The sequence below is a fragment of the Apium graveolens genome, chromosome 9 (assembly GCF_009905375.1).
Source record: "Apium graveolens cultivar Ventura chromosome 9, ASM990537v1, whole genome shotgun sequence".
Taxonomy (NCBI): domain Eukaryota; kingdom Viridiplantae; phylum Streptophyta; class Magnoliopsida; order Apiales; family Apiaceae; genus Apium; species Apium graveolens.
The window spans coordinates 281336842-281345592 of NC_133655.1; the positions used below are offsets into that span (position 1 = coordinate 281336842).

General features: G+C 34.5%; 2 long non-coding RNA genes across 2 annotated transcripts; both read right to left on the reverse strand.

Annotated features, from left to right (window-relative positions):
• Positions 1-4908: 4908 nt before the first annotated feature.
• LOC141683287 (uncharacterized) lies at positions 4909-5483 on the reverse strand. Its single transcript, XR_012560219.1, has 2 exons — positions 5423-5483; positions 4909-5253 (listed from the first exon to the last, which is right to left on the reverse strand). It is a non-coding gene; the product is annotated as an uncharacterized LOC141683287 (long non-coding RNA).
• Positions 5484-5847: 364 nt separating this feature from the next.
• Positions 5848-6647, reverse strand: LOC141683226 (uncharacterized). Its single transcript, XR_012560170.1, has 3 exons — positions 6520-6647; positions 6084-6348; positions 5848-6007 (listed from the first exon to the last, which is right to left on the reverse strand). It is a non-coding gene; the product is annotated as an uncharacterized LOC141683226 (long non-coding RNA).
• Between the last annotated feature and the right edge of the window lie 2104 nt (positions 6648-8751).

The following is an 8751-nucleotide window of genomic DNA, read 5'->3' on the forward strand; positions in this document are numbered from 1 at the left end:
GTCTTCCATTTTTATGGTTCAAGAAAATTGAAAAAAAGTCTTGGGACACCATTTCAAAAAAAAATCTACTCCAATATTTCCAACTACCTACTTTTTGTATTTCAATATTTGTATTTGTTTTAACTTATTTTTTTTATTTGAAATTTTTATATAAATATATATAATAGCTCGACTTTTGGACTATTCATTCTATATTAAAACAAAAATTAAATGAATTCATTAATCCAAAATTCTATTACAAAGTTGACTATTACAAAAACACAGCTACCGATGATTCGAAAGTAAATATACTTTAATGCTAAGTCATCGAACTCCAATGCTATCCAACCCAATTATTACACCAAACCTGAAAAACTGTATGTAATGAGATATACAACCCTAACTGAAACCAATCAATCTAACTAATACAGTCAAATAACATACATATATAAAGAAAAAGAGATAATCTACATGATACGATACACGGTATGAACACTTTCGATTCTTATCATGATTATTATAACCCAATGATTATGGTCTTGAATTTTTAGAAAATTGTCATTAAAACCCACTTACTCGGTCATACGTTCCGATTCTTATATATTCACAATTCAGAATCTCAAAATTATCATCTAGACGCGACATATATACAACAAATATCATTTCAAAATATATCATTCTTCAGCCTAAGTTTCGATATCAAGATAAGTCAATTTTTAGTTCTCTATAAGAGTAATTTAAAATTACTTCTCGATAGGTATACTCCAAACATTTATTTTCGACTTCTCGACAAGCCATTTGCTTTTACTATAAATACCTAGAAATCTCGATACATATACATACTAAACGTCATACTCAAGTGACCTAGCTTTTCAATCCAAAACCGATTTTTATTTCATTTTTACTCCTTTCTCACTAATTTCTTTTACCCACTAAACGTCATACTCATATCAATGGAAGCTAACAATATTGTACCCTTCATCCCCAAGGAGACTAACTTCCTTGCATTTCTGGATGCAAACCAAGCACCTGAGATTTTCCAATGCTTTGTTAAGTTCCTTTCTGAGATCTACTTTGTAGGTGCTCTTACTGATAATCCTGTGTTGTATTTGGATGTGTTAGGGGATTTATGGAACACAACAACAACAAGGACAGTTGTGCATGAGAATCAAGCTTCAACCAATGTGATAAACTGCACAATCAAGGGACAACATGTGGAGATTCTTGAGGGTGATGTCAATAAGGCTTTGGGCATTCCTACTGACAAACTGGTGGAGGCTACAACTCATGATGAGATGTATGAATTCATGGACTTCATCAATTATTTTGAGAAGATCATCTAAGGAGGGAATGGTCATTTCTGTGTGACTCTGTGATAAGGGCATTCACCTGTAGGAAGTCATGGTTTGACAACATATCCAGTGTTGTCCAGAAGCTGGTTTACTCAATGGCCACCAACAAACAGATTAATGTAGGACACTACATAAATGTAGCTATTGAGAACCAGGCTAACAATGCCATTGGAGTCAAGAGGTAAGGAAAATTTTCTACCTAGATTTATTATGTCAGTTTTAAACTATTAAGTTAATGATATACATATGCTAGAAGGACTAAATAGGTCATTAATTGGCAACTGTAAGCAAATATCTAAAAATCCATTTGGATCACTTTTTACTAAGAATAAGGTTCCAGTACGTCTTAAGTTAACACCTTTCATGATTGAAAGATTTAAGACTTACCCTTACTTTATGCCAAACATGAGAACTAGTGTAAGTCAACTTAGTGCAGCAATGGTTCCTGAGCCTGTGAAAGCACAAACACAGGCACACCCACAGGAACTTACCCATATTGAGCCTGTTTATTCAAAACCATTAGTAGCTAAGAAACCAACCACCTCATCTTCTCCAAAGGATAAAGTGAGTGAAAGGAAGAGAAAGGAGGTAACCTTAACTGTTTTGACTGGGAGTGGTGATGACCAAATATAACCTGAGTCACCATTGGTCAAGAGATCAAAGAAGAGTAAGAAATTTGAACTGACCACTCAAGCCACCTATGTATCATCCTAACAGGATGCAATTGTAAAAGTGGGGACTAAACAAACTCTAGATATATCCTTTCAACATGGTGTGTCTATTGAAAAGAGCATTTACCCCAATGCACCTTGTACAGAATCTGCACATCCTGCACCTGAAGCAATTCAAGTGTATGGTAGGAGAAATAAAGATGACACACATAGTGATGGCACGTCTTTTGAAGCTCCCTCATCCACTCAGGGGGAGCTGCCAACACTCACTTCTGAGCAACAACTTCCAATCTCAAAAATTCCTTCTTTACCTACAGCACTTGAATCCATTTCTCAAGTGCAAGCTAAATCAAGTGATTAGGTTCAAGAAACCTTGCTCACCACCCAGACACTACAATCAGATGGTGAGAGGCTACTAGCTGGGGATACTAAATGCAGCTTCATGTACAAAACAGTCTTCACATATTGTAAGGTTTGAGGGTAGTACTCTTGAGGGGGAGATATCTAAATCCTCTGCAATTCAATGGAGATACTAAATGCACCTTCATGTGCAAATCAGTCTTCACGGATTATAAGGTTTGAGGGTAGTACTCCTGAGGGGGAGCTATCTAAATCCTCTCCAATTCAATTGGAGGTTCCTCATGTAGGGACCACTCCCCTCAAAACACTAGCAGAAATTGCATTAGTAGTTGATGCTAGGAGTACAATTGCCAATGACCCTGCTATAGGAGAGGCAAGTTTATCACATTCAAGTCACAGTGTTTTGCAAGAAGCACAAGGGTTTGAGACTGGTGAACATCACAGTAATCCAGTCAATTCCCCTCCAATTCAATTGGAGGTTCCCACTTTATGTGAAGAACAACAACTTGTCAAAACCACAGAGCAATCTGTGAGTAAAACTGTGACTTCAGTCACAGGTGGTTCTGATTCACAACCTTCCACATCTCATCTCCCAATGGCTCCAAGACACTGAAAATCAACATTCTATAATTGAAGATCTTAGAGTTGATCAACTTGGAGGCCTTGCTCAAATATCACAACAGCTACTCACATCCAACATGTCAAATCAGGACTACCAAGCCATCATGCTCTCCTACCAGGCTGATGTTGAAGATAATCTAGCAAAAATTGTTGATGAAGCCGATCAGGATGCTAACTATAATGCTTGGTTGGACAAGGAATTCACAATTGAGATGGATGCTGTGCTAGCTAAATTTATGGAGGAATACATTATAATTCTGGGAAGCAATGCGAGATCCCTAACTCCACAAGAGGTGTATGATGCCATCAATGAGGTCTACAAAGCTCAAATCAAGGCTTTCCACAACTTTTACAAAGCACTACACATCACATTAAATGGACATCATGACAAAGTCATGAATATGGTCAGGGAAAAGATGGACCAAATCATCCCCTCTCAAACTGAGATAAAAAATCAATTCAAAATCTTCTCAGAATAAATGTCAAGGTATTATCTCAGTGGGATTGATAAAAGTGTGAATCAACTCAAAGAATCATTTGTAGCCTTGCACAATGTAGTACAAGATCATATCACTAAATCCAATGACACAAGGTTGAAGTTGGATCAAATGCACACTGCAAGATACACTCCTTCACCTTTAGTCATGGATGAAATTCAAAAGTTGTGCAAGTCTAAGCAGGGAATTTGATGAATTACTCAAGGCTCTAAGGGCTTCTCTCAACAATAATCACTTCACCTACAAAAAGGCCTTGGATAGGACAATAAATTCATTGAGGGTGATTTTGGTAACTAAAGACAATTTTCAGGAGAAGAGGATAGTGGTCAATATAAATGACTCTGGGGTAGATAGGTATATATAGGTGTCCCTCAATTATCTTATCTCAAGGAGGGCATCTAAGTTGGATATTTAGATAAACAAAGTCAGAGTTGTGAGCCTTGAAGACACTCAATTGTTGGCTGAACTAAAGAATGCTCAAGTGGCTGTTTTTCTAGAAGCATCCCTACAGCCAAGCAAGGGAGTAGTATACATCTGGCCTACCACCAAATAATTCAAACACTTCTAAATTGCTAAACAGTGTGTCATGGCCAACAAGAAGCTAATCATGATCCTGGAAACTGCTTTAAAGGGAAAGAACAGTAAGTCTATTGAAGATGTAGAGATGATTAAGCTATTGAGGAGATATCTAAGGGATACAAAAGCTAACCTGCCCAAAACTCAAATTAACAAGGATAATTTGGATGATGATGAGTAGAAGAAAGATGATTAAAAACCTTCTGGCTAACACTACAACATATTTGCAATCATACAACTCTTTTTTTTCCGTTGTGTGACAGGTAGAGTTTGCGTTGTCTATCCAACACTCGTGTGATCGAAAGTTGGACAACGGTTGTTTATACACTTGTAATAAGTGAGATTCAACAACGTTTTTTAATACTGGTTACAATCAAGAATTCACAACGGTTACTCTATATTAACCATTGTTAGGAAATTCTTTAAACAACTGTTTATTTATTCAATTATTGTTTACCTACCTTAACAACAATGGTTTTGTAGTAAAACCATTGTTGTTAACTTATTAGATGTTTTCACAAACAACAGTTTATAAACTTCTTTTAACTAGTTAAAACCGTTGTCATGAATGGTTTTTGTTTAAAAGACAATGATGTAAAAGATTTAAACCATTACAAAGAATATTAAAAGACAACAGTTTTTTAAAAAAAATATGTGCAATGAGACCATACAACAATTTTCATCATTTTTAAGTGGGTTTCACAAAACTGTTTACAAAATTAATCTCATTATTTAAAATAAATCAATTTTAAAATAAAATGATATTATATTAATTCAATTGTTATTTCAAAATTAAAATTAAATTTATAATACAAAGGTTCTCTACAAGAATTACAACTATAAGCCCTTAAGTGAAGAATTATAACTATAAGCCTTGATAACTAATACTAAAGCCATGAGCTGTAATGTATTTGCATCTCTGGACAAATTTCAATATATTATTTCACTTCAATAGTATACCTTATTGAGTATTTACAGGCATACATATGAAGCAGAAATTTACAGTATGTTAATCAGTTGTAGGCTTTGCCAAAGCTCCGCGAGAAAGGCACAACATCTCTAACATCATTGAGACCCGTGGCATATAAAACTAGGAGGTCAAAGACAAAACTGAAGCCGGAGTTCTTGACAGTACCATGCCTGCGAAGATCCAAGTACCACTCATACTGATGCTTTGGCAAGTTTAACTCGTTAATCCTGAAATATAACGCTAAATCAGTAATAGCATTCAATTGCTAGCTACTTACCTTAAAAATTATGTAAAATCATCAGGCTAATCAATATTCAAACATAGAACCACCATCAATGTTACATAGAATGATGAGTTATGGAAAGGTAAATGACTAACGATACATATTGTCTTTACCTTGATTCTAGCATATCTAAACGCTCCTCATTTTAAGTGCCTCTGATCAGAGTTCCAGCCTGCAAATAATTGATTTTTTAATTGTAAGATACAACAAAGTTGTATGCACTAAATCTTGTCAGAGTACTATCTACTTCAAGCTTACCTTTGGTACAATCAAATCGAAAGCTGCAACTATTTTCCCATCATCATTCAGTTGCACATAAAATGGCTTAAGTTCTTTCGGGTAATTGTAGATAATCACTGGTCTTTTGTAGATCTCATCAGCTATATAATTGTCATTAACCAGTTGAGATTCTTAGACTCTGACCTTATTGTGTACATGTATTGCATAAATGTTCGTTTTGAGTTACCATTGAAGCTCTTCACTTAAGGGAATGCCGTGGTCAATGTTTACATCTACACATGACAATAATAGGTACCTGAATGAGTGTCAAAGTTACAGAAACCGCCATAAGCCCCACCACTGACACGTACACGGTCCCGTAAGCATGTATTACAATTATGTTTATAAATGACATATCCACTCCCCTTAAATTCATATCATATTTCATAGAGGTTTGCTGCTTTTCCAACACAATTTACCTGTGTAGAGAGTATAATTTTAGAACAAAAAGATTGACAAAAAAATGGTTTTCATGTAAAGTTCTCTCTATCGTACCTGGGTAGGAATCACAATAGCTTCACTAGTTAGAGGAAGTCAAGCATTCCAGCTTTCTGATTTTGCAAGGGAAGATCGTGGAAGAGAGTCAAGAAACTTGGCAACATACTTCTCCAACTTTGTCAAGTTCTCTCCATCAGCAGTAAGATTTATCAGGCAGCCTTCCTTTGAAAATAGGCATTTACTGATCTCCTCCAATGATGATGAGATTTAATTCCAATCAAGATCAATTTTCTGTTCAAGAGATTGCAGATACTCTAGATAACTGAAAGTACACACAATATACAAATTACATTAAGCGCACCAATAATCATACAATACTGAACAATATCAAGAACATAAATAGAGTGAATTGGTAAGGAGATTCGACTTACTTTCAAAAAAAATAAAAAAAAAGAACAGAGAGGACTTATAACGGTTTATCATTTTAACATACCTGTTGAAGAGGCCATGCCCGAGAGGCTACTGCAAGCAAGGCTTACCATTTCAGTAGAATCGTTTGGCCTAATACACAAAATTCATAAGTTTAGAAACAAAATCACTTGTCACAAAGGTCATACATGATTTAATCACTCCGAAAAATTCACCTTTTAATATGGCAGTATGATCTCAGCACCTCATACATGATTTTATCCAGATGGATAATACCTTATACAGAGATGTTACGGAAACTATCATATAGCATTCAAGCAAGTCATAACAGACACACCCACAAAACTGCTACTGGGAGAAGAAAAAATCACTTACATCTTAAATCACACAGAAACAAACCTACACAAATCATCAAAACACTCAATTTTCTTCTTGAGCTTCAATTTTCCCCTCCACATCCCCTTTACTTACTTGTACGCACAAAATAAGAACTAAAATCAGCACAAAATAAGAACTAAAATGAGAGAGAGAGTTAGATAGAGAGAGAGAGTGATACCTCAAAATTAAAGACAAGCACCTTCCATTGAATCCACAAATAAGCCCTAAAGCCTTAGTTTTGAACACAAACTAAAATCCCAAATTGAAGTCGAATTGAAACCCTAAACGGAACCATACTCTATTAAAGAAACATACAAATCAATCAAATGAGGCTCAAATCAAAGCAAATATTTATGTATGTATAGATTTTTCATAATAAGGAGAGTAGAGGGGGAGAAAGAGAGGGAGAGAGGGAAGGGGAGAGACCCCAACCTAAATCAAAACTCAATAGGACCACAATCTTCTTTGGAATACCAACTCAATTCAAGCAGCTGAGATCCTTCGGATCGGAAATGGAATCACAAACAGCGGATGACTATGAAGTTAATTCGTCATTCAGAGTGTAATTAGTGTTTGAAATAGAGGTGGATTGAGAGGGTTAGGAGGGAGAGAGAGAGAGATTTAGATTTGTGTACTTTGGTGTTTTATGTTTACAGAGAAGGAGATGAAATGGGGATGGGGAGGGGGAGGGGGGAGCGGGTAATGAAAAGAAAAGAAGGGGGAAATGAAAAGTTGAAGGAGGGAAACCAATTATAACAAGAAAACTCAATAAATAAATATTGTATACTTATAAATTTTTTATAAATAGATTTAAGAAATTATTTTTATAAAATAATATAAAATAAATTTGAATGTTTTTAATATTTTAATATGACAAAAGCTAATATATTTTTAAATTCGTTGTCGAGAGGGGTACTTTTACCGGATTTTTCTAATCCTGACATGCAAAATGAATTTTAAATTTTTTAATAATTTTTTAATATGACTAAAACTGATATATCCTAACATTCGTACGGTTGGATCGTCAAAAAAATTATTTTAAAAATTAATCTTGTAAATCGGGAACGAGTCTCGTTGTCGGCAGGAGTACTTTTACCAGATTTTTCTAATCCTGACATGCAAAATGAATTTCAAATTTTTTAATAATTTTTTCTTATGACTAAAATCGATATATCTTAATATCCGTACGGTTGGATCTTCGAAAAATCATTTTAAAAAATTAATCCTGTAAATCGGGAACGAGTCTCGTTGTCGGGAGGAGTACTTTTACCAGATTTTTCTAATCTTGACATGCAAAATGAATTTCAAATTTTTTAATAATTTGTTCTTATGACTAAAATCGATATATCTTAACATCCGTACAGTTGGATCATCGAAAAATCATTTTAAAAAATTAATCCTGTAAATCGGGAACGAGTCTCGTTGTCGGGAGGGGTACTTTTACCAGATTTTTCTAATCCTGACATGCAAAATGAATTTCAAATTTTTTAATAATTTTTTCTTATGACTAAAATTGATATATCTTAACATCCGTACGGTTGGATCTTCGAAAAATCATTTAAAAAAATTAATCCTGTAAATCGGGAACGAGTCTCGTTGTCTGGAGGGGTACTTTTACCAGATTTTTCTAATCCTGACATGCAAAATGAATTTCAAATTTTTTAATAATTTTTTCTTATGACTAAAATCGATATATCTTAACATCCGTACGGTTGGATCTTTGAAAAATCATTTTAAAAAATTAATCCTGTAAATCAGGAACGAGTCTCGTTGTCGGGAGTGGTACTTTTATCAGATTTTTCTAATCCTGACATGCAAAATGAATTTCAATTTTTTTAATAATTTGTTCTTATGAATAAAATCGATATATCTTAACATCCGTACGGTTGGATCTTCAAAAAATCATTTAAAAAAATTA